Raw genomic sequence first — 27,222 nt, forward strand, 5'->3', positions numbered from 1 at the left:
CCCAGGCCCTCGGGTCAGTCCACAGGAGGGTCCCCAGTCATCCCTTGAACTAGAACGTCGTGTTCTGGTTGAATGTGTTTACTTGCCATTGCCCTCTGCCCCCGGTTCTGTTCTGCACTTTTCTGACTGGGCGCCTTTGCCCGGGTTGTTCCTGCCGAACCAGAACACCCTCTTCCCTGACTCTGCCCATCCTTCCTGTGAGATCTTGACTTCACATTTAGTTTATCATAATTGTCTACTGCGCTTATTTAACTTTTAGGTGACGTAGTGGATATTTCTGTCTAGACTAGTCACCCTAAGGTGCTTGTTAAAAGGCAGAGTCCTGGGATTCACCCTCAGATTAGTTGAATGGTCTTGGATGGGGCCAGGAGTCTGGCTTTTTAACAGACTCTGTGGATGCTGCTGGTCCAGGCACCTCACAGGCAGCATGTGCTGGGAACTCCTTGGTGGGGAATGAGTGACCTGTCCTCTCATAATGAGAAACATTGTGCTGTCCTTATACGTGAAGACTTACGTTTTTGGTTAAGTGAAGACCACTTTTCATCTAGAGAGGAAGTGGCTTGTGGGAAGTGTGTCATAGGGTTAAGGGCACCACAGCATGCACCACCTTTTTGTTCTGTTTTTGATGTTTGTTCTCCCTTATTTGTTATTCTAAAAAAAAACTCATTTTTGACTGGACTCAGAGGTAGAAGCTCTCAGAGAGGACAGTCTGCGTCTCTTGGCCATCTGTTCCTGGTGTTTTTCTTTGGCCTCCCTCATTCCCTTGGCCAAAAGGGAATGTTCTGCGGCCTCTTCCTTATTTTTCTTAGTATGTTGTTTCTGCAGAGCAGTATGCTGGCGTTTGAGTTGCAGGACACGTGGAGTAACAAGACACCGAATCTTGGGAGCTTTAGTCCTAGGTTTCTTACCTTCTTTGTTTAGAGGCTTTCTCACAACATGTGGGCGGACATCATCTTCTTTAGAGAGATTGAAAAGTTCTGCTAGCCCTTTGGGCCCCAGGCGACGAGGCACAGTGAGACCAGGAATATCTTCTCTCCACAGTGACCCAGTAGAGAAGACTGAGATTGGCATTCACAATGCCACTCTGAACAGACTTGTGTTTTCTCTCCAGTTCTCCTTGGTCTATAATAGGAGTGCCTTTTACTCAGCAGCAAGGGGACTCGGCATGGGTCCAGACACCCGGCTTCATGGGGAAACCTTGTTTGTCGTTCCCACTACTGATTCAAACCACATAACCCTTCCATTCTTCATTCAGAGCGTCAGCGGCAACCTCTGTGGCCATACACGTCTCATGAAAGGTACGGAGTTTGTGTTCATCCTCCACGTCAATGAGTTTCTGGCAGCCAGTGGCAGGGAAAGAAATGTTCAGCTCAGACCCTCCTCTACCCAGAACCAGGGTTTTGGAGAGCTCCGACTGCAGCAACACCGTGTTCTGGGGCTCGACTCACATCCCCCAAACTAACCCAACACCTGCCATCTCTTCCTACCTTCATCCTATGCACCACCTTTTTGGAGTCAACTGTTGAGTTGTAATAATTCAAAGATGGACAAAGAGCTGGTCTCTGCAGCCAGTGGAAGTGGCTGAGACAAATGGTACAGTTGAGGTTTGGAAATAGCCTGTTGGATGGCAAAATTACCGTGCCTCTAGATTTACTTTTTTATTTAACTTTTCTGTGTTTCAGGGATCTAATATGAAATATCAAAAGCGGGACTTCTGTTGTGGAAAAGATTTGAAAAAGGGAAGATGGCTAATTATTGGGAACATGCAGAGGGAACTCTATACTTTCAGGGCTCATTTTGATAACTCTTTATTCTTCGTGACTAGAATGAAAAGAATACCCAAAAATCTGAATTCCCACCGAACCAAGCATTTTTGGAATGAAGCCTTTCATGAATATGCCATGATTTTGATTTCTGCTTTTGTTAAGATTGGAATGGAGTCTTTGTTTTATTTTACGGTATTTCCTAGACCCCCCCCCCCCCTGGAGAGTTTAAGTTCAAATGATTGGATTTGTTTTATGATTTTGGGGGACCTTCTAGCACAAAATGAAACTATTAATAGGCTAATTAAGCAAAATATTTTTTGCTTCATTCACTTGTCTACTTTCCATTAACTGTTCTGTCAACTTTATGGCAGGAAAGGAAGACAACAATTTTTAGAAAAGAGCTTTAACTAGCTATTTTAGAGTTCTATTATAATAGAGTTCTACCTGTTGTAAGTAATTAAAGGAATTTAACCTGAGTCGGAAGAGAAGGTATTAAAAATAACAAATGTTTTTGTGAACTGGAAGCTGTCAGAATGGTGACAGATACACTTGAACTGGAAATCACCAAAATTTCCTCCTGATTCTCTAGTCACCAAACAAAGCATTGGCACTTAAAAAAAAAAATTACTGTCTTTTCTTGAAAGATGAGCTATTATAAGATGAATTATGCTAGGAATTTTATTATAGTCTTTGAGTCAATTTAAGCTAGTTCTTTATGTGCCTGTTAAATAAATATATTTTATAAATTGAGTAAGTTGTGAACATTCACATCCTTTTTTTTTTTTTTTTTAGCGCGTCATTTGCATACCTGGTAATTGTTCCACATATGTTATTTCTTCTGGATGGAACTTTGCAATTTGTCCTACACTCACAGTTAAAATTCACTCCAGTGTAACCAAACTTAGGAATGATCAAGGTATTTTGGCCTAGTATTGAATTAAATTGAGTCCATATTTGTTTAATGTCTTTCCTGCTCACAATGGCACTCTTTGTAGAGAAGAAGAGAAGAGTAATATAATCCTTGTCTTCAAAGAATTTATAATTTAGAATAGAGCTGTGTAATAGAAATATTATGTGAACCAAATAACTAACTTTGAATTTCCCAGTAGCCACATTAAAACATAAAAAGATAGTGATATTATTTTAATAACATTTTATTTAATACAAGATAGCAAAAATATTATTTCAACATGTAATCACTATAAAAATCACTAGTGAGGCATTTTACCTTCTTTTAAGAATGCCGAGTCTTGAGAATCTGGTGTGTGATTTACTGGGAATTGAGCCAGTGACATCTCGGTGCATGAGACGACACTCATCCAACTGAGCCACACCAGCCAGGGCTCCTGGGGACCTTTAAAAACAGACATGTACTCAATCTTGGCTGGTTTGGCTCAGTGGATAGAGCGTCAGCCTGCAGACAGAAGGATCCTGGGTTCCATTCGGTCAAGGGCACATGCCTGGGTTGCGGGCTCCATCCCCAGTAGGGGGTGCGCAGGAGGCAGCTGATCAATGGTTCTCCCTCATCATTGATGTTTTTATCTCTCTCTCCCAATCTTTTCCTTTCTGAAATCAATAAAAGTGTGTGTGTGTGTGTGTGTGTGTGTGTGTGTGTATCTCCAGTACTCAGCTGCCAACTCCAGATATACTGATTTCATTGGTGTGGGTGACCTAGTCATTAGGAGTTTCCAAAGGTCCCTAGATGATTCTGATGTGTAGCAAGTTTGGGAACAGATCTATTATAAATTCTCGTTATGCATAGCCTACATAAGTTTGCTAGAAACAAGTACAACTAAAGAAGAACCAAATAGCACCTGGTTTCTAAGACTATTGAATATATACTCTTATTTGATCATACGAAGCCCTGTGCATTAGGTGGAGCAGAAATGATTCCCATTTGGCTAATGAAAAGATAGAGACTAAAGGTTAGTTCACTTGCTGAAGGTCACATAGCTGAGGGCGATGGAGTCATATCTTGAACCTGAATCTTGTTTTTCTGCCACCACATGAGCAGAGCACTGTAGAGTATACTAGTATAGCCCCTTCAAATCCGTGCCTTGTTTTCCTTTCTCATAATAGAGCCTTGTGCTTAGATTTGTAAAGAATGTTTCTTTTGATATTTAGGGGGAAAATCTCATTAACAATTGGATGTTTATAGTGCAACAGATTCATGATCCTCTAAAGAGCACTGTGCTGGGTGTTGGGAGATCTCTGCTCTTTTCCTGGTACAACATGAGCTGGTGACCTTGAGCCAGCCCGTTAGCCAGTTGGTGCATCAGATGTCTGGTTGTGAGAGCGGGAATTATCGAACCTGCCTGTTCCATAACTTAGAGGATTGCTGTGAAAAAAGAGTTGTTGCCCTGGATTAAAGGCCATTTATACTCTGCAAATTGTTCTTGAAATATGTATGAAAGTAAAACGCTTTTCCCCTCCACTCTCTTTAAATAATAAAATGAAGAGCACTATTTTTGTGTGTCAGACATGAATTAGCTCAACCCTCATAAAAGCCTTGGGAGGTAGGGCCCATCTTACAGATGAAGAAATTGAGGTTTAATAACTTGGCCCAGGTCACACATTTTATGAGAGCTATAGCTGCGATTAGAACCAAGGTTTTGCTCCAATGCCCACGGTCACATAGAAAACTAAAATATACCCTGTGGCCTGAGTACAGTTCTTCTTCAGTGGGTTGCTTATGGCATTCTACTAGTATAATTAGTGGTACCGAGAGATGGCAAGATTCAATAGTGACTGTGAAGTTCCCCAACTTAGACTTCTAACAGAGAGTGGATAGTTTCTCAGTCTCGGGTAAAATGTAAATAAAAGCCTATTTAGAAAATGTTGCTGTTCATATGGCTCAGTCTTTAAGAGCAGTGGGCTTGCTTATGCAAAGGCAGGTTTCAGACAGCAGCACCCCCCTCGCTCCCCCCTCCCCCAGCTTTATCTAATAGAGATCCTGGAGATCCCAGTACTACTCATTGAGCATTTAATTTGAATCCAATTAGTTAATAACTAATTGGATGTTGGTTTCAATTTTACCTGGTTCCTCCTCCCCCTTGGAGAAACGTATTTTAAAACTTAGAATAGGTAATGATTAAAGTTCAAATACATATTCCCACCCCCTCTCTTTTGCTTTTCTGTGTGAGTGGCAACACACAGAATGCGGGTCCTTTTGCTATTCTTACCGTGTTAGGCTAGCTTTAAACATGTTGTACTTCTGGCTTTATCATTTTTCTAAACGCTCGGTGCAGACGTGTCTTGTTTGACTCCCTCACCGGGTGCGATAGTTCTCGTTTTCTGTCGCTTCTTGGGAATAATACATCTTGATGAACTGAACCTTGTCCACTCCCGTGAAATTGTTTGGGGGGAAAGGGAGCAGAATCCACTTTCTTGACGGTTCCTCCTGGCACTTGTCTGGTGATGAGCCTTTATAATTTCCATCTCGCTGTTCTGGCCCCGGGAGGATACCCTTGGATCTTAGTGTGGACTTCATTGAGTGTAAAATGAATTAGTACAAGTGAAGTGGAAACAGATCAGTCCATGAGGAGGAGGTTCAGACGCTAAATCCTCTAGTTCGATGAAGTTGAAAGCATTTCCCCTAGGGCCTCTGGGAATGCCTGCCCTATTTTCTTAGAGAAGTAAAGCTACTGTGTGCATGCAGTTGCTGTTTATGCCTTTGACATTTGTGCTCAGTTCTGTGGGAGATGCAAAAAAAAAAAAAAAAAGTTGCTCTCATCACTGGCCTCAGGAAGATGATCGAATTGGGAAGATGACCTTACAATATTTGCTAGACGTGTATCTAGCTCCTCTGTGCTAGGCACACGATGTACAAAGATTTAAAAATAGCCACGGGTGCCCTGGCTGGTGTGGCTTAGTGGGTTGGGCATCATCCTGTACACTGAAGGATTGCCGGTTTGATTCCCAGTCAGGGCACATGCCTGGGTTTTGGGTTCCATCCCCAGCATAGGCGTCAGCCAGTCACTGTTTATCTCTCCCTCCCCTTTTTCTCTCTCTCTTAAAAAAAAAAAAAATCAATTAAAAAAAATCTTTAAAAAAAATAAAAATGTGTGCTTTCAAATATTAAGAGGTGCTACCCTCTTTTGGTTTACAGCTTAGTAGAGACCTCATCCGTGACTTTTAATAATACAGTCCTATCAGGATTGCCACAGAAGCATGAACAAGAAACAGGGCTCACAGCCCAGAGCAAGTGATAAACTGCCAGGGAAGTCAGGTCGACTTCACAGAGGGGCTGTCGAGCTGAGTTCTGAAAAGGTTTCTTCTCAGACTAACGGAATTGGGCATTTTTGGAGGCAAGAACATCATGTGCAAAGGCACTGAGGTGTGAAATAGCTTGGTGTTTTGGAGAAGACACCACAAGAGTAGAGGGAGACCTTAGTATTATTTCGTATGTGGCAGGCAGTACAAAGGAGCCTGAGAGGAGGAAGGCTGAACTAGCCAGACTGGGAAGTACTGCTGGGATGTTCCAGATCAGTGGGCTGCACGGACAAAGTGGTTAAAAAGGGTGCGGGCCTAATATGGAAGGAATCCATAGAGGTCAGGGAGACACGGCTCTGCCAGTACCCTGAACAAGACTGTTGGATATGAGTCCATGTACAGTGCTATTCTGTCTTTTGCCTGTCATTGCTCCTTTTTCTTTAAACCCTAGGAATTATTCCAGGTTGTGACAACGGATCTATCCTCTCCCTGCTCAAACAGTTTCATGAGTAGGGAACAGAATGCTCAGCACTGTCGGCTGGAGGTACATGTTTTTCCTTAGGGAGGTCGAGTTTCTTCGATGGGAGAATGATTCAACACACTTACCGTAGTTCTCTGGCCCCAGGACACCCGTGGCCTTGTGCATAGAGCAAAGGAAAGGGGTTCCCTAGAATTTTCTTTCCTGCTCTGGGGACACGCAGGTATAATAGTGGGAATATCCTTAATGAAGGCATCCATTTATGGTGGAGATGAGAGGTTGTGACAGGCATCGGGATGATGGCTGGGGAGGTGGCTAAACAGAGAATTGTGGTTTGTTACTTTCAAGAAGCAACTTGGTGACGTGGGACAAAAGCACTGGGCAAGGATTTGAGAACCTCGAGGTCTAATCCTGGTTCTAGCCTAACTCGTCCTACGACCTTGGTCTTTCTTTCTGAGCCTTAGTTTCCTGGGAGGCAAATGAGAACAGTGTTGGGAGAATGAGAAGAGCAATGCGCAAGCCTGGTGAACTATCTGGCACCTGGCAGTTTTCGAGCTCGGGCTGAGTCCTGTCATTTGGCACCTCCACCTGGCTGCTCGGTGTCTCCTCCTGAGCCCGGGCTGGACTAGCCTCTGGGTGACTCAGAGTAGTCCTGCCAACTGTCTTAGCTTTGCAGAAACCGTTCGTTTGTTTTTTAGTAAAACTTGATTTCTTTAGTTTATTTTCTCTCTGTGGTTTTCTTAGACTGAAATGATCCTAAAGAAGTATCTGGAATTCTTTTCTTTTCCCCCTTAACCCTTGATTGCCTACTTATCCCCAGTGGCCACCTCAGTATCTCTGATTAATGGTGGGTATAATTTGGGTCACATTGGATTTGAAAACCAGAACAAGCCTTGTCAATAATTGGGTTTGAAGAAGTGTGGAGCTGAAGTCCCCTCATGGAATAAAAATGGTACAAGGCCGTTCTGTTTACACTTGGTCTTCTTTATCCTCCTCCCTCTGAAGACCCCTGGGTTTTCCCAGCGGCGAGAGAAGGTGGTGGTGCACACAGCCCTCTAAGTACGGTATTTATAAGTGTATATATATATATATATATATATATATATATATTATTTATTTATTTTATATATTTTATTGATTTTTTACAGAGAGGAAGGGAGAGGGACAGAGAGCTAGAAACATCGATGAGAGAGAAACATCGACCAGCTGCCTCCTGCACACCCCGCACCGGGGATGTGCCCCCAACCAATGTACATGCCCTTGACTGGAATCGAACCTGGAACCTTTCAGTCCGCAGACCGACGCTCGATCCACTGAGCCAAACCGGTTTCGGCTATATATATATTTTTAAATTTAAATCCTCACCCAAGGATATGTTTTTAGAGAGAGAGAGAGAGAGACAGAGAGAGAGAGAGAGAGAGATAGATAAGAAAGAAAAACATCGATCGGTGGCCTCCTGTACAACCCCCATTGGGGATTGAACCGGCAACCTTTCTGGTGTACAGGATAATGCTCCAACCAACTGAGCCACTGGCCAGGGCTAACTGGTATTCTTGAACGAATTACCTCTAAAGCATTATACATTCTTGCAGCCTTCCTTCTTTGTACTTTATGGAGTAGGTCTTCCTTTCTCAACTTGATCTAAAGAAACATAGCAACATCTGTGGTTCCCCCAAAGTGCTGTAAGCGGGAGGCCGCAGTAGTATTCACGGCTTTCTGCGGACTTTGGTTGGGGCCGCTGAGCCTGTTGCTTCTCTTCCCGAGTGTCAGGCCGCACAGGTTGTGTTCCTGCAGTTCTGACGCCATGGAGGATTATTCCCTCTTCCTCCTCCCTGCCTCCTCCAGCCTGGGAAGCCTCACTTACAGCCAGAGGGGCCAAGTGAGGCAGGGCTGTGCCTACAGTGAGGGAAGCCATAGTCTTCTTGGCCTTGCCCTGTATTTATTTCTTCCCTGGACTGACACTGCCTTACCTTAACCCTTGAGTAAGCCAAGTGCCTGGGCAAAATCCCAGTTCTCCTTTTTTTTTTTTTTTTTTCCGGGAATTTGGCTCTTCCTCCCCCCACACCCCCAGACAAGAGGTGGAATCATGGACCTTGCTTGTTACCAATCCACCCCCACCCCCCACCCCCCGAACACACACACACTTTTTCCTGGAAGTGCCAACACGTTTCTCTGCGTGCTGAACCTGTTCATCAGTAATTCTTGATGGATCGTCATTCCTTTGGCAAACTGAAATAAAGCAGAAAAATCTCAAAATAGATGTAACCAGAATCCTCAGACTTAATAACTACCACATGTGCTCACACTCGGAGTTCAGTTTGTCCTGTTCAGTGCGAGGCCCTTCTCCCGCCCTCCTGCCTCCTCCCTCCCGCCCTGTTCTCTGCAGAGGGAAGGTGGGCAGAGCGTTTCCAGCAGCTCCTGCCTGGGTTGTGTGGCGCCTGCTTTCATCCCGTGCACCTGTTTTCATAGACTACAGTGTTTAAAGAACTGTCTGTACATACGTTGTTTTGCTTGTGGAGGGTGTTAACAGTACAGGGTTGATTCTGTTTGGCTTCTTCGGAGCGAGCTAGCCGTGGTGCTTTTCCAGCATGAGCATGGCTGTGCACACTGGGGGTTTTTGCCATGCCGCATTTTACTTCCAGGAGCAGGTGAGGTGAGAGGCTGTGTAAGCCAATAGCATTTTTTCCATTGCTTTCAGAGACAGTGGAAGGGAGGGATGCAGGGAGGGAGGAGAAGGGGTGGGGGGAGAGAGAGAGAAAGAGAGAGAGGGAAACACCCATGTGAGAGAGACACATCGATAGGTTGCCTCCCGTATGTGCCCCGGCCGGGGCCAGGGATCGAACCTGCAACCCAGGTAAGTGCCCTTGACTGGGAATTGAACCCTTGACCCTTTGGTTCTCAGGCCGACAATCTAACCACAGAGCAACACTGGCCAGGGTGCCACTAGCATTCTTTCATTGAGCTCTTAATGTGTGCCAGGCACTAGCTGTACAGGTTTCAGTTCATTTAATCCTCGAAATAACCTTATTGGGTAGGCACTAGAATCATCATCATCATCATCATCATCATCATCATCATTCTGCTTTCCCAGCGAGGAACCCAAGGCTCAGAGAGGTTAACCTACTTGCCCAAAGCCCCGTGGCCCAAAAGCTTTCACCCATCTCTCAACTACTGCTCGTAAGTGGCTAAACCAAGTTGTCCCCCACGGAACTGATTTAGCCCCCGAGTGAGAAAGCGTAGAATAGTCATGGCTTTAATTTAACAGGGATATCTCTATTGGAGGGATTCTGAAGAATTCTGACCTCGTTCCTTCCCTGGGGGCCTTTCATGAAGAACAGCGTTTCCCTGACCCGCGATGAGACTCCTGCCTGCTTTCCTCACCAGTGCGTGTGGCCCTGGAGCTGTGCTGGCCGCACTGGAGACACGGGCCACGTGGGCCCGTGGAGCATGGAGGCGCTGAGAAGCACATGGTTGCCCTTTAGTGAATTTAAGTTAAAAAACAGATCGCTCCGTCCAGTTTAATGAAAACCTTTCACGTGTACTTGAGCAGCGTAGGTATGTGAGCTTAGGGTATGTGAATTTGCTTTTCAGCTGTGTATTTTATGAAACCTAGACATAAATCAAATGTATCTGATGAAACTTTGGCATCTAACTTGGATAGGATTTGGAACATTAATTTTATTTTTTTAAAATATTGTCTCATTAATAACTTTTATACTCGTCTCATGTTGATGTGGTATACTTTAAGCAACATATCTAAAATATTATTATTGAAGTCAGTTTCACTTCCTTTTACTTTTTAATGTGACCACTAGAAAACTTGATTCCATATGTGGCTCACATTATAATTCTATTTGACAGGGCTCTTGTGGAGTGCAGACGTGAATGTTTCCCTGTAGAATAATATTTGGCTAAAGCAAGTGCTCAAAAGCTAATTAATGAATGGGTGATTTGTGGGAGTGGCTGTGAGAACTCATTTCGTGGGGAGAGCTAATGGAATCTGATTATTGTTGTTGAAATTGGTATCTGATTTTAGGATATAAATGAAACAATTTTATATAATATCTTATATAATAAAAGCATAATATGCTGTGTCCGACGTTCGACCATTCGACCAGTCGCTATGATGTGCACTGACCACCAGGGGGCAGACCCTCCAAACGGTAGGTTAGCTTGCTGCTGGGGTTCGGCCGATTGGGACTGGGCGAGATAGGCCAGACATGCCCTGGAGCCCTCCCGTGGCCCCTCCCCAGCCCCAGTTGTGCACTGGTGGGGTCCCTCAGCCTGGCCTGTGCCCTCTCGCAATCCAGGACCCCTCAGGGGATGTCGGAGAGCCGGTTTGGGCCTAATCCCTGCAGACCAGGCTGAGAGACCCCACCAGTGCACAAATCCATGCACCGGGCCTCTAGTTTGATGTATAATATGCTAGCCTTAGCATACATAGTACGGTGTGGCCTTTTGAATAAATTACCATTTGGGATATCATGGGATAAGGTGAAGGTGGAGACTATTAACATGAGTCAGTTTCAGTTGGCCCTTGAACACTGGGGGTTAGAGGTGACTCCTCCAAAACTTAACTACCGCCCTATCCCTCAGAATCCTTGGGGGATTGGTGCCAGGACCCCCCACAGATACCAAAATCCATGGATGCCCCAGGCCCTTATATAAAATATTATAGAACAATGCATATGCAGATTCCCAGCTGTGGATCAAAAATACTGTTTTCACCCTAGCTGGTTTGGCTAAGTAGATAGAGTGTCAGCCTGCAGACTGAAGGGTCCAGGGTTCAATTCCAGTCAAGGGCACATGCCCGGGTTTCGGGCTCGATCCCCAGTAGGGGCTGTGAAGGAGGCAGCCGATCAATGATTCTCTCTCATCATTGAAGTTTCTATCTCTCTCTCTCCTCCTCTCCCTTCCTCTCTGAAATCAATAAAAATATATTTTTAAAAAAAATTTAAAAAATACCATTTTCTATTCGCAGTTGGTTGAATTCTTGGATGGGAAACCCTGGGATACGGAGGGCCAACTGTACATTTATTGGGGGAAAATCCGTGTGAGGGTGGACCCACACCGTTAAAACCCGTGTTGTTCAAGGGCCAGCTGTACACTCTTGGTCAAGAGGTGCTTCCTGTTTCTGCTGTGAGCTGCATTACACTGTAGCATTTGATTCGTTTTTCCTTCCTTTTGGCATCATTTGACAGTTAAGTGTATGAGGCCCTCGTGACCCGCCTCCTGCCAGCCTCTGTCCGTCTCCCCTGCTGTTGACCAGTGCTCTCATGATCCGAGAACCCCTGCTCATACGTGCTGTTTCAGGCCTCCTTGCTCGGAGGTCGTCAGTGTCTGTTGAATCAAAACTAAGGGCCCGTGTTTCCTTGGGAAGCCACCCGCCCCGAGTAGTGACACCACCCCTCCTCCGTGTCCATCTGCCTCTGACTGCTCTCCTCCAGCCTGCTGGGTTAGTATTGTTCTATGTGCTCCGTAAGGGTTTGTATGCGCTGGGGCTGCCCTCTTCCTCATTTCATCTCTTTCATTCTGTGTACTTCTTGAGCTTTCCCATGTACTCCCATGACATCAACTCCTTCTTGCCTACGTTTCCAGTGGTGAGTCATATGGGTGCAAGTGCTGAATGAACCCCATCCATGTGCCCTTGCACTCCTCTTGGGGGGGGGGGGGTCAGCAGTTTAAGTTCTGTGCTTAATTGATCATGCAATTAAGAGTCAGAAAGTACATGTTTGAATCTTTTTTTTGCTACTCTTTTTTTCTGATCATACTCTTTTTCTCTTTTTTTAAACGCCTCAGTCCTTCAGTTTCCTCCTCTGTAAAATGGGAGCAGTATTTGCCTACAAAGGATATCCTAAGAAAGCATTGTACCATCGTAGAGAAACACAGTCAGCCTATGGTGTATTACAGGTGGCTTTGTGCTGAATTTCAGATTAGTTACCTGCCATTGGATTTGAAATAGTACATTAAACTGAGACACTTATGGATGAGGGGGAATGTATTACTATTGAAGCATTTTGAAAACGAATTTCTAGTTTAAGTGTCTCTTTTTTCTTTCCTACCCTTACCTTCTGCTTTGTGTCTGCATTATAGTTTTAAAAGTTGCACACAGATTTGAATAATTCTTAGCTTTAAAGAAATCCTTTTCCATCTCCCTCTTGTAGAGGATGAAGATTAGTTGTAGGTGATGTTTGAGGTAGAATAATGCAGGGTTTAGGACATAATGCTTAGAAAGTGAGAAGCCCTGGCTTGAAGTTCTATTTCTGCCTATTCAGTCATAGTGTGTATTGAGCATGTTACTTAATCTCAGATGATATACACTGAGTGGCCAGATTATTATGCTCTCTGAATGCATAATAATCTGGCCACTCAGTGTGTGTGTGTGTGTGTGTGTGTGTATGTGTATGTGTGTATATGTGTGTATGTGTGTGTGTGTGTGTGTGTACATACACATACACACACATACAATTCATGCACCGGGCCTCTAATTATAGATAATTAGAGGCCCGGTGCATGAATTTGTTCATGGATGGGGTCCGGCCAGCCTGGCCAGGGGGAGGGGACATGGGCGGTTGGCTGGCCTGCCTGCTGGTCGAACTCCTGGTCAAGGGAACAATTTGCATATTAGCCTTTTATTATATAGGATATACACTGAGTGGCCAGATTATTATGCGTTCAGAGATCATAATAATCTGGTCATTAAGTGTATATCTCCTTTAGAACAGGGCCTGTTGGATAATAATTGCTCAATAAATATTAGCCATTATCATTGGCTATCTTCTTAGAACATCACTTGAAGATTTAGAGGAAGGTATTTGATATTGTTCTTTTTAAAAAATATATTTTATTGACTTTTTTACAGAGAGGAAGGGGAGAGGGATAGAAAGTTAGAAACATCGATGAGAGAGAAACATCAATCAGCTGCCTCCATCTTGGTTGGATGTGCCCGCAACCAAGGTATATGCCCTTAACCAGAATCGAACCTGGGACCCTTCAGTCCGCAGGCCCACACTCTATCCACTGAGCCAAACCGGTTAGGGCTGATATTGTTCTTAGGTCTTAACCAAGTAGAAAAAAAAGCTGATAAAGATGAAAATATCATCTAGAAAGGAGGTGGAAAATTTATTTCTTCCAGAATAGCAACTGACTGTAGATAATAGTCTATAGGGAAGAATATGCCCCATCAACCTATTTCCCCCATAATAAATACACAATCCTGTCAATAAAGGTTTATAAAATTGTCTTCTAACAGTTCCACTTCTGGATCCCCTTTGCTGGTTTAATTCTAAATTGTGTGCAGGGTTTGAATTATATTATGGAATCCAAGTGAGTATAATGGTCACATACAGTTCCAGGAAGGAATGAATCATAGGTTCTGGTTCTTACATGAATGGGAGACCCAAGAGCTCAGTCAGCTAATTTGACATCTAGTCAGAGAAACTGTAAGGCAGTAAATACAATTCTCATTTGAAACTGGGAGCAGAGCAGGGACTTTAAAACTGGATGCTCTTTAATAAAGGCTGTTAATTTAATGGTGTGTGTGTTGTTGTTGTTTTAATGAAGGATTGGCTTCTGACTTTTAACTGGCTTTGCTCTTGGTTCCTCGTGGTGGGACCGGAGCCTGTGCTGTGGAAGTGTTAGAGAACGCTTGGCTTCACATTAGAGGCCTCCCTTTCATGTCTAAAGAGGCAAGGAATGTAATTTTAAGTTGTTTGGAAGATTTAACTTTTAAAGCTGTGCCATAAAGAAAAAAAGAGGGCAGACAAGTCGTGGAGGCTGTCATTTTCTTAGTTTTCTCCGCGCTGGCCTTGCAGTTTTGCCCTTTGTACCATGGGACAGCCACAGGATATCAGTTTAACTCCCTGGGAAGTGTCGGACCACGTTTTGTCTTTTAGAAAATGCAGTTACAAATGACTTTTTTTTTTTCTCGTAACAAAGTTCAGCCCCTCATTTTGATCCTCTGAGGAGTGAGAGGCTGTTTACATTGAGCAAGTAAGATATATTTATTCTTCTTGACAAAGAAAGCCAAATTATTTACCAGAAAGCTCTTTAGTTTCCTGTACCTAGCACTTGACTGCAGGGTGCCTTAAAAAAGCGAGGGGCCAAAAATAAGCAAAGGAGTGAGCTCTGAGTGCAGCCCACCAGGCGGGTGGGGGCCGGCACCTGGGGATGGTTCTGTAGCCGCCCCCCAGGGCTGGAGCCAGCATTTGTCTCCTGGTGGTTAGATTTAGCAGCTTTTAACCCCGCCTCGTGCACTCCCTGAAACTTATAAATAGGAATCTTTCCTTAAGCAGGATCACTGGGAGACCTGTTGTTAGTTCGTTTGGGGTTCTGAATGGTGATGCTACTTGGGAGATAGAGCTCTTTGCTTACAGCATTGCCAGAACTTGTCTTCAAAACAGGAAGCCCACCTTAGTGTGTGTTTTCATCCAGTGGTTCTCAAACCTGTCTGTGTAATACAAGTGTCCGGGGGAACTTTTGAAAAATTCCAAATACCAGGTTGTCCCTTGTGCTGAGTGACTGAGTTACAATCTCAGGAGTGGGACCCAGGGTGCCCCAGGGCACCGCCAGCACTATGAAGTGGTGATCAGAGCTGCTGTAATCTAAAGAGTGGATTACTGCGTAGTATTCCATGGTGTAGATCAGGGGTCCTCAAACTTTTTAAACAGGGGGCCAGTTCACTGTCCCTCAGACCGTTGGAGGGCCGGACTGTAGTTTAAAAAAAAAACTATGAACAAATTCCTATGCACACTGCACATATCTTATTTTGAAGTAAAAAAACAAAACGGCAAAAACACCCGCATGTGGCCCGTGGGCCGTAGTTTGAGGACGCCTGGTGTAGATAGATGTACCACAGCTTTTTTATCCACTCATCTGCTGATGGGCACTTGGGCTGCTATGAGCATAGGGGTGCATACATTCTTTCTGATTGGTGTTTCGGGTTTCTTAGGATATAGTCCTAGAAGTGGGATCACTCGGTCAAATGCCAGTTCCATATTTAATTTTTTGAGGAAACTCCATACCGTTTTCCATAATAGCTACACCAGTCTGCATTCGCACCAGCGTACTAGAGATCCCTTTTCTCCACATCCTCCCCAGCACTTGTCATTTGTTGATTTGTTGATAGTAGCCATTCTGACAGGTGAGGGATCTCTTACCCTTTGAGACAGCATGGAGGGACCTGGAGACTATTATGCTAAGCAAAATCCAGTCAGAGAAAGACAAGTGTCACATAATTACACTCATATGTGGAATATAATGAACAAAATAAACTGATGAACAAAATAGATCCAGGGAGCCGAAACCGGTTTGGCTCAGTGGATAGAGCGTCGGCCTGCGGACTCAAGCGTCCCAGGTTTGATTCCGGTCAAGGGCATGTACCTTGGTTGCGGGCACTTCCCCAGTAGGGGGTGTGCAAGAGGCAGCTGATCGATGTTTCTCTCTCATCGATGTTTCTAACTCTCTATCCCTCTCTCTTCCTCTCTGTAAAAAATCAATAAAATATATTTAAAAAAAAAATAGATCCAGGGACATAGAAGCACGGAAGAGACTGCGGAATCTCAGAGGGAAGGTGGGGGAGGGTAGGTAGGAAGAGATCAACCAAAGACCTTGTATCTATATATGCATAACCCATGGCCACAGGCAATAGGGTGGTGAAGGCCTGGGGCAGGGGACAGAGGTGGGCTAGAAGAAGTCAATGGGGGAAAAGGGGAACATATGTAATACTTTGAACAATAAAGATTAAAAAAAAAAAAAAAAAGAGTGGATTGTATACCAGCCACAAGAAGAAAAGATAAGCTTCCTTTCAAATGCAGAGGGACAATATAATAGGGACCTTCTGCCATTATGGCCAGAGTGATTTCATTGCTCTGATTAATCTAGCTTTTCAACATTACAGCTGAGGCTTTACGAACCAGGCACGTCGTAATCTCCCTTTATTGAAATAGAAGCCTCCCACTGGTGTCCTGAAGTGTCTTCAGTACCTTCTACTTACTGGTGATCAAAGGTCAACATTCTAGATATCCAGTTGGTGTGATGAAACTACTTTGATCACTTGTATCTCAGTTCATGCTTTTTTGGGCAGGTCCACCACCCTGCATTTGTATTTCTGATGAACAAGCTTCAGAAAGGTTTTTTTTTTCTTTTCTTTTAAAATAACTCATTGAGTTGGCAGAGCCTGGCCAGACCTGAGTTCACCTGGCAGTCAACATGATCTCAGCTAAAGGAAACTCACTTAAAGTCTTGATTTATTTCACTTACTGTGAGCATTTGTTTCTTGCTACAGAAATTCTAGTTTGACGATGGGATGCTGCCCCAGAATCAAAGGAAAAAGAAAAAAAAAAAAGAATGTTAGAGAGAGCATGGAACTATGTTTTGTTATCTTTATAAATTCTGCAAGAATTGTGAATTCTGAACTACATCTGGCTCCAAGTGATTTCAGATAAGGAGTTGTAGATTTGTGTTGTGTCCTCATTATGCCAGTGCTAGCATCCCCTTTGCAACCACACAGTTTTCCTGTGCTTTCCCTGCTCCTGATTAGCTGTGTAACGATGGGCAAGTCCCTTGACCTCTTTGAGCCTCAGTTTCCCATCCGTAAAGTGGTGCCAATGAGAGTACCTGCTTTAAGGGCTAGTGTGAGGATGAAGAGGAATAGTGTACATAGAGTGTTTTAAAAATAGAAGGTTAAGGAAGTTGCAAAAACAGAAGTTCTTCCTTTGGGAACGAAAATGGCACATGGTAAAGCCTCAAATATAGGTTCCTTCTGGGTGGGGTCCAGTATGTATTACAGAGACACACAATGAAGTGGGTTTTTGTTTTTTGTTTTCCCAGCTGAAGGTTAAAATTGGGTCTATCTATTTAATCTTGGGACCACTTTATATAGAAAAGGAATATGGTACTAGAACAAAAAGAATTTTTGCATTGCATAGAGGCAATTTTTGCGTGTGAGTTATCTTTTAAAAATATCCGTACATTTGTATATGAGTGCAGAGTCAAGATCCCTGCATTGTGGGCAAACAAAGAGGCTTGAGGAGGGAGTCCCCCAACTGTTGTAGTGGTCTGCTGTTTTGAATGCACTGAGATGGCCTCATACACATATGACACCCATGTGATTCAGAGAATTGAGAAAGCTATGGGGTTGATATGAGTCAAAGTTCCTTTTGCTTATAATAGCCAACAAGTTAATGCCAAAGATTTTATTTCGTGTCCAACTATCTGAACAGTTGCTTATGCTCTTCATTTCGTATTGCATATGCAGACCCAGTATTGAAAGGTCTCCATAGGAAACATGGACAATGCGCTTCTGTTAGGGAACTCCGACTGTAAGAAAGGCACATACTGAATTTCTTGGACCACGGCATATTTGTGTATTTTATCACATTTGGGATTTTCTGCCCCTCAGGAGTTTGTCTAATCTTAGGCCAGATTTATTTAAAACCAAACCAAGGAAGTTATCTTTGCTCCTGTCCCATCTTGTTTTCCCAGCCCGAATGGTGCCCAGTGATCGGGTCCCTGTGCCATCAGAAAGGCCATTTAGCTCTGTGACTCATAATTGTTGTTGTTTACTGACGAGAAGTTCTAGCTTTACATGTAGAGCCTTTTAGCTAACTGGAAAATGAGCTTGGGTAACTTGATGTCATTAAGATGTGATCAGCACTTATTTCATACATGTTTAGACTGACCTTTGTTGACAGGGATTAGTGACCATTGGTTGGGTCTTGAATGGGCCTGTGGAGCCATGGAGCTTTGACTTCACTGTTCTTGATCTGATGGCTGAGAAGCAGAGGAAAAGAGAGTACAGAGCCATTCAAAGGGGTGCCATTGTTGTCTTATTTATATCACTAAGTTGATCGCAGAGATTTTTGTCTTTTTTTTGAGGCTGTATAACATAGTGGGTGGAATAAAAACTCGGAGCCTCACCCCTATAACTTATTCTCTTAAGTTCTGAGTGACTATGGGCAAGTCATTTAACCTTGTGAAATCTTTTTGGTTATTAATACAATGGGGAAGACTGCCTGGGCACAACTCACATTGAAGAATTATGAAAAAATGAGTGAGCTATGTAAAAGCTTTTTTTAAAAACTGGTAACTGTTATTCAAATGTAAATTGCATGTCCTGGCCCAGTAGCTCGGTTAGTTAGGGTGTTGTCTCACATACCCCAAGGTTGCAGGTTTAATCTCCATCAGGACACATGCAAGAATCAACCAATGAATGCATAAATAAGTGGAACAACCAATAGATGTTTCTCTCTCTCTCTCTAGCTTCCTCTCTGTCTCTCTCTCAAAATCAATTTAAAAATTTTAAAAACAAATGTAAATTGCATGGTGATAGAATACTGGAAAGTTGTTGTGGATAGGATCTGTTCCTGATTCATCTGTGTGTCTATAAACTACAGCTAACATGCCTGTAGCAGGGTTTTTTGTTTTGTTTTTAGGGGGGTGATGGTAGGGGTAGGGGTGGTGGGTGTGTTTTCATAAACACAATGACCGTTCATTTAAAAATGTCTGCCTCCCATGGTGTCCCAAGGAGCCTGTGGATGCTGTCAGCAGTGTGTTCTCTTGTCAGTGTTTGGTGGCAGCTGGTCGGAATGCCCCAAGAGTGCACCATCCTAGGAACGGATCTACTTAAAGCAACTTACATTTACTATTTGATGATATAGTTTTATTAGCAATTTGTGTTTGTTTTCTATTTATTGTCCTAGAAAGGAAAAAGTATTGCCAACATTTGGTGGCTGAGTTTAATGGGCTAGCACAAGGTCATGCAAGTGGAACAACAAATCTGTCTTTCCCTCCCTCCCTCCCTCTCTTCTTCCTTCCTCTGTCTCTCCTCTCCCTCCCTCTCCTTCTTCCTCTTTCCCCTTCCTCTCTCTTTCAAATAAATAAATAAATAAATAAATAAAAATAAAGAGAATTCTTAGTTTCCTTAGGCAACAGGAATTATAGTTCATTAAGCCATGGCAGATAGCTAGCTCCTTAAGTCCATAAAAATTTATAGGAGAAGAACCTACTCAGCATTAGCGTTCACTTTTGGGACTGAAATCTTCCTTAGTAAGTTCTGGGATGGGCGAGAGCTAAAGGAATACCCATACGAACTGGGAAAGTCTCTTAACTTCCTGGGTTCTCAGTTTCCTCATCTGTAGAATGAGGGGCATTGGGATTAGAAGACCTTTGGCAAAACTTGAAAACGAATATCCAGGTTCTGGTGCCGAACAACCCCCGTCCTGACCCTGTTTTTTTCTTCCTTTGGTTCCTTTCAGCTCTGCTTGCTGTAGATCATAGACCATGACAAACTGGAGTCTCAGGACAAACAGTAAACGAGACTGGAGTCTTTAGCAGCTTGTCTGTTGATGCTTTAATGTTAAGGTTTTTGGTCTATTTGGAGCCTCTCAGGCCCTGGCCAACCCAAATAGGTGAGGTTCTTACATAATTTTATACTGACAAATGAAAGAAAACAAGAAGGAAGCAGAATGTGGACATGGAGTATAGGTTGGACAACAACAATATACAAATGGCTTTGGATTCTTTATAATTATGGTCTGACATGGTTCCAGTAAAGGTGTCTTTGGTTAAATTAAGTAATGCATGGTGTATATATACACACAAACTATATACATATAAACAGCAGGTTCTAAATGTGATGGTCTGTGTTGCTTTATACCACAGGGAATTTTTATGGAGTCAGCATAGTCTGCTAACCGCAGGAGACTCAAGCACTTGTTTAAATGGGTCTAAACACCACTGATAATTCACAATTGGTGGTTAATTTTTTTTTTTTTTTAAATAGCAGAAACTTTGTTTCCCAAATTGAAACTTAACACAGAATCACAGTTTACAAAAAACAGTTAAAAGCAAAACCGTTCTGTTTTCCTGGGTTCTTTTGGGGCCTCCAGATGACCGTGGGGAGTTAAGTTACATTGTTTGAAAGCCCTGATTGAAGTATCTTTCAGTTATCATAGGAGGTAAAATATACCAAATAAAATTATAAAAGACCACTCAAGTATTATAGTGGCGAAGTGCTTTTGTTTCTAGTATAGTAGGAACTAGTTCTCCGCATTGAACATCTGTGTTGAACATTAAATGGTGTGAACAAACATCTATTATATAAAGACTAATGTAGCATGACAGCTGTGTTTCAGAAGGTTGTCTCCCTTATATTTACTGAACTGAGTATCATGAAGACAAAGATGAGTTTGACTAAAAAGTGTACAAAGATCAAATTAAGCAGAACAGAGAGATTAAAATTTGTGGCCTGGTGAATTTCAAAGCAATAGATTAAATAAAAACTACTGCATAAACCTGAATATAAGGTAACCTTCCAATTAGGCAATGTCCTATTTTCTCCAGAAGAAGAGAAAAAGAATAGTTTGAATATATAAACTTCTTGAAATATAGATAAAATAATGGAAAGTGTATTACTACTAGAGGCCCGGTGCATGAAATGCATGCTGGCGGGGGAAGTGGGGGGAGTCCCCTTAGCCCGGCCTGCATCCTCTTGCAATCCAGGACCCCTCGGGGGATGTCGGGCCTAAACCAGCAGTCGAACATCCCTCTTGCAATCCGGGATGCTGCATGCACCAGTGACCATACTTCTCATACAGGTGGAAGGCATCTTGCTGTTGTATGGGCAGCTGCATTTTTTTGCCCTGATTATAAAAAGTAGTACATAACATGATCCTTCTGAGGCAGTAGTACTATTTTCCCCATCTTATGGGTGGAAAAAACTGAAGCGGAGAGAAGTTAAGTAATTGGCTTTGTCACACAGTTATAGGTGTCAGAATCAGGGCTGACTACAAAATGTGCAAGCCAGAGTTCATGCATGTCATCGCTGCATCATCCTGTTTTTTTTCAGTGTTAGAGTAGCCTTGCCAGGTTTTCATTTTTAAGAGACTGTTCCCAATATATAGGGTAGGGTCCCTAGGCCTGGCCGGCGATCAGGGCTGATCTGTGGGGCAACCAGTGGGCAGGGCAATCGGTGGGCCAGGCAATTGGTGGGCCCCTTGCTGGCACTCACCTTGGTTGGTGGCCTGGTGCCACCCGCTGGCTGGCCCCGCCCCCCAATCACTGCTGCTGGTCACCTCCCTCTGGGTGGGGGGGGGGAGGGGAGCGCAGACGCTCAATGCAGGAGCTGACCCCAGTCGGGGGCAGCTCCTGTGTTGAGTGTCTGCCCCCTGGTGGTCAGTGCGCATCATAGTGACTGGTCTTTCCGCTGTTCAGTCGATTTGCATATTAGGGTTTTATTATATAGGATTTAGTTGTACACACAAAATATGATATAAAACGTTTAAAAAAATTGTAATGACCCTATTTTCATGAACCAGTTTATTTAAACTCTGTATATGCTTCAATAATTTAATCACCAGAATCAATTTTTGGCTTTTCCTATAATTTGAGAGCATAGCATCTTTCTTTTCATGACACTTTTAGAGTCAGTATGATGTCAATTTTGCAATAACCCTCCGACTTTAATGCTTTTCAAATATAAATTATGTATATGATGTAAAAATCCAATCATTTGGAAAGAAGAAAAAACAACTATATTGGCTTTTAAATACATAAATACACATACACAGAATATATAACTGGCAGGTTGATGGATCATGAATGTTGTAGATTATGTTATTGTTTTCATATCTTAATTCCCTCCATGTGACATACTTTGCATGAGAGTATTTTTCCTGCTCCAGAAATTGCACCCAAGATAGTTTATTTAGATAATTTCTGTATCAAAATTAACTTCGGGGATGATGACAATCAACCAAGGGCCAAATGGTCTATGCAGTAACCCATGATTTTTGACAGTAGGCATTTTCAAGGTTACCCCATACACCGAACCAGATGTATGCAGTAAAAAATGTATTGCCAGACGTGAGCGTACTGTTCATGTTTCCAGTGAGACCTCCAAAGGGCCTATGAATAGAAGCCTGGTGTTTTCCTTATAGATGACTCATTTTTGAGCACTGGAGGAACAAAATTTTGTCCTTTGTGTGTTAGGCAAAGTTTCAGAGTCTCTGTGTATACATTCATTGCATTTTGTAAGATACTTGCCTACATATCCGCAAACATCTTTCATATTTATCTGTAGGTTGAAAGCTTGTATAAATGTTTATGCATAGTCATCTGCATCTGTGTGCATGTTTAAATTCATTTTATAAAATTTTTTTTATTCATTTTATTTTCAAATATTTATATACCCTTTATCCTTTAAAAAAATTTTTTTTAAATTTTATTTCAGAGAGGAAGAGAGAGAGAGAGAGAGAGACAGAAACATCAATGATGAGAGAGAATCATTGATCCGTTGCTTCCTGCATGTCGTCCCCCCCCCCGCTTCCCCCACTGGGAATCTAACCCACAACCCGGGCCTGTGGCCTTGAATGGAATCGAACCTGGAACCCTTTAGTCCACAGGCCGATGCTCTATCCACTGAGCCAAACCAGGTAGGGCTAATACATTTCTTGAATGTACTTTTATTGTTCTCTAAAGAAAAGTAAACACTATCTATATAAAAAGTTGATTTATATTTTTAAAAATTTCTTCTCTGCAGAAGAGTTTGAGACAAAATAACTCGTTATGTGTGTATTTATCCACTGCTTACCCATTTAACCCCAGAGATTTAGATCACCAAAGTAATGCCATTGAAAATATCCAGTTTGTGCTATATCTTCCTAAAAGACATTTAATTGACCGCATTTTGGCACCCCTCTTATTTTTATAATTCATCCTTTTCAAATAATTAGCTTGCATTGACCAATGTAGCATGTTTAACAGCCCCAAAGCAAGATTTTGGCCTTTTCAATACTTTGCTACCCTGGTTCCGCAGGAGTCTCACATGGGGAGCTTTGAAAGATGGTGATGTCCAGTCTCCTTCACCAGAGGTTCTGGTTTTACTGGTCTAGGATGGGGCCAGGCACTGGTATATATTCAAGCTTCCCAAGTGATTGTAGCGGGTTGACAACCAAGGGCATAGATACAGCCTTCCTTAAGAAAAGGACCCATCCCTGGGAAGAGTTAGATTCCCAGTGGGGGGCGTGTATTATCGAAGCAGTTCAGGTTAGAAATCTGTTTTATACGTTAGGATTGTGCGGTGAAGTCATCTCCGTTGTTCAAACCCACCGGATAATGTCAGATCTAGGAAATTAGCATCGTGTTGAAGCAGCTTGATTTCCTATCTTCACCCTACTGCTTCTGGACCATTCTTGGTAGACCGATAAAGGAAAATTATTGCCTAAATAAAGCCTTCGTGCTAGCCTGGGGATTCCCGCCTTCCTCTATGACTTGGTTCAGCCATTTGGGTAATTCTCAAAGTGGCCTCCTAAATCACACTGCCTTAGTCAGCGATGGAAACACCTATTTCAGTTGTGGTGTGAGCTTTGCTTCCCTGTGGAGAGGAGCCCAGTGGGTTTGCCCAGGTGACCTCAGTTACACTGAGCACAGTCGAGCCCTGTTAAGGACCCAGGGGACAGGGGACAGCATCTTACCTCTCTCTGCCAGATGCCTATGTAAATAGTAAATGACAGGCCCCCATAAAAGTTTCATATACAAAGCCTTAGCCTGTGTGCCTTTAAAAAAATACTGAAGTCCACAGAACAGGAATTGTGTATTTTCTTCTATCTTATAAACCCTTTTTAGAAGAGGCTAGGATTTTCTTTCTCGCCCTCTTATTACACACTTACCTTGTGGCTATAGCCTAACTGCATGTACAGGAATTTCTTTCTGTTAATATTTGAAGCAGCATATCAATTCCATAAGTCATCAGGACTCGTACTTCTGTCATTTAGGGATAATGTGATGCAGCGAATCTTTTAAATTCATTCCTGCTCTTCTCTGAGGACCCTCCCCTTAGCCTGTGGGAAAGTTTAAGATCATTTTCTTAAGCCTGGCTTTGATGAGATTTGAATGATGAGTTTTTGGATTTGAATTATAGCTTTACCACTTCATAACTTAGTGACTTAAATGTTTTGTGTTTTTTTTTTTAAAAAAACCTCTCCTAAGTTGTAAACCTTATTTTCTTCACCTACAAAATGTTAGTCCTTGTTACCTATCTTGCAGGGTAGTAGTGACGATTACGTGAGGTATGTTAAGCCTTTAAAACAATTTCTGGCATTCTGTAAATGTTGGCAGCTGTTGCACAATTATTACTAGTGTAACTATTACTATTTTTCCTGGTATTGTCCTGGTTATTTCCCTTTTACAGTATTATAAAATAGCAAGTAAACGGAGGTCATTGGTGACATTACAGAAAAGAATATACAGTCTTTTTATGAGTTGTCGCATGTGGTCTTATATTTTATGAGTCAGAGGCTCATCTCTCCATGGTCATAGGCTCACTGAGGGAAGGAAACTCTTTTATTCTACTTAAAAAAAAAAAAAATCCTACCTCTTCCTCCCATGGGATGCAACATTTTTGTGTATCAGCTCTATTGAATATATGAGGCAATTCATATGAATCTTACGGTATATTCTATAGTCACAGGAACTTCATAAAGATTGGACAATGTTTTTTCATGATGCATTGATTTAAAAAATACTTAAAAACATCCTGGAGTGGCTTAAAGCTGGAGGCTGAATTTTTCAAGTTCATGTCTGTGTCACTTGTAGTCACTGACTGGAAAGTCATCATTTCCTTTAACCAGAGGAATGTGCTGAAACAGTAGTAGGTGTTGGTTAAAATTAGAAGCAACTATTTCCATAACCAGAACTCCAGACATGTTAAAAAAAAAAGTAAAAGTATCAGACCTCTACCCATTTTTGCCTTTGGGTTCAAGAGGTTTTCAATCTAATTTCGCCCACTACAGTTGGATTCTGTCCCTTGAACTTGGCACATGACATGCATGGCAGACTTCCTAAACCTAGTAATGATGGAAGCTCAGAACTCTTCCCAGGGATGGGTCCTAAAGAATTGCCATCGGAGCTGAACGGCAAATAGGGGGGCACACCACTGACTTCTCATGTTGGGTTGTGCCCCCACTCCCACCCCAGGCTGAGCCCCAGGGAAGGGCATAACATTGACATTGTTTGCACTTAATAGCTCACTACTGTGTCCAGCTCTCAGCTCCCCTTTCCTAGCAGAGCTTGCCTAAGCTCCAGCACTGTAACTGTGTGCATGTGTTTCTAGACTACAATAGGAATTGTTCATCTCTTGACGCTACTTATTTGTAGCTAGTAGCTAGCATTTGATGTCTCTTGAGAAATGCATGCACAGACAGTTTCCACGGAGTGTGGGGAAGAAAACAACCCATGATCCTGTTTTTGTGTAAGGAAGATGCAGTTTGTGTGAGCAAGACTCTAGATGTCCTTGTACAAGGTACAGGCGTTAGTCCCTGGTGCTCCATGTGTCTGCCGAGATGGGGCCAGACAACGGAGCCTCTAGACCAGTGGTCGGCAAACTGAGGCTCGCGAGTCACATGCGGCTCGCGAGCCGCGGTTTGCAGCTCTGTTGACTAATGAGTTTGCCGACCACTGCTCTAGACCAGCAATTTTCACCTGGTGTGTGCAAGAATTTTTGAAACATGCAGTACCTATTTAGTCAGGGGCTCTGACCTCTTTTCTCTTAAATTGTCAGAAAAAACAAAACAAAACCCAGCCAGCACAACAAGAGCTGTTGGGTGTGAATGAATTAAAATGATGCCCTCCCAATCCCCCCTTTTTTTTGGGTCAGATTGGCAAAACATTTTTCGGTGTGCCACAGGATTTTAATAATGGGTTTATGTGTGCCATGAGATGAAAAAGGTTGAAAATCGCTGCTCCAGACGGGTCAAGTTGTACTGAATCAGACTATGGCCAGAAGCTCCTGCGTAAGAATTTCTGGTGGTAATGGCTCCGAGGGCTTTGCATGTGGTGTATTTTGGCCCCCTCCCTCCCTCCCTCCCTCACATGTTGAGTTATAACAGTGCCACTGATGTGTAGTTCTTGCGTTTCTCGGTTTTTCCACCAGATACCTGGCATTTACAGAATGACTTTAAATATTTGCCGCAGCCCAAGGTCTTGGCACCCAGCACCGTTTTTCTCGCTTGCACAGTTGTGAAAGTTCATGTTGCCATTTTCTCAATGAGCAAGCGCAGTTAAAAAGAGAGAGTCCGGGGCTGTAGGATGTAGATGGTAAGCAGTGAGGCGGAAGAGATTTACAGGATGTGCAGGGACATGGGAGGAGCATGCAATTTTTGGAAAAGAATATTTAGAACAAGAATATTGAAAGGTAGGATTTTATTGTATAATTAGCAAATACTTCATCTTTGGGAATAATTGCCTGACTTCATGGAAAGAACCAAACAGGGATATACACTGAGTGGCCAGATTATTATGATCTCTGAATGCATAATAATCTGGCCACTCATTGTGTGTGTGTGTGTGTGTGTGTGTGTGTGTGTGTATGTATTAGAGGCCTGGTGCATGAATTCGTGCATGGGTGAGGTCTGGCCAGCCTCGCCAGGGGGAGGGGACATGGGTGGTTGGCTGGCCTGCCTGCTGGTCAAACTCCTGGTTCAATTTGTATATTAGCCTTTTATTATATAGGATATACACTGAGTGGCCAGATTATTATGCATTCAGAGATCATAATAATCTGGCCACTCAGTATATATCTTGAGGCCTACGATACATAGATAGCAACCGATCATGATGGTCCCCATGGTTACCAGGAGCCCTGCTCAGGTGCGTTGCTACCCCGAGCCCCCTCTGTCAGGATCGGCCTGCCTCACCTTTCAGCTGTTTAGTATTTGCTCTCCTTGAATCAGGAAAAGAAATCACTGTAAAGTTACCTAATTTGCAGGA

General features: G+C 42.9%; 1 protein-coding gene and 1 pseudogene across 4 annotated transcripts in view; one reads left to right on the forward strand and one right to left on the reverse strand.

The window, feature by feature from the left end:
* The window catches only part of FMNL2 (formin like 2), a 309,881-nt gene that overhangs the window by 116,179 nt on the left and 166,480 nt on the right, over window positions 1-27,222 (forward strand). The window lies entirely within an intron of this gene.
* Window positions 664-9,080, reverse strand: LOC129150778 (40S ribosomal protein S6-like; annotated as a pseudogene).

Source organism: Eptesicus fuscus, chromosome 11, assembly GCF_027574615.1.
Source record: "Eptesicus fuscus isolate TK198812 chromosome 11, DD_ASM_mEF_20220401, whole genome shotgun sequence".
Lineage (NCBI taxonomy): Eukaryota > Metazoa > Chordata > Mammalia > Chiroptera > Vespertilionidae > Eptesicus > Eptesicus fuscus.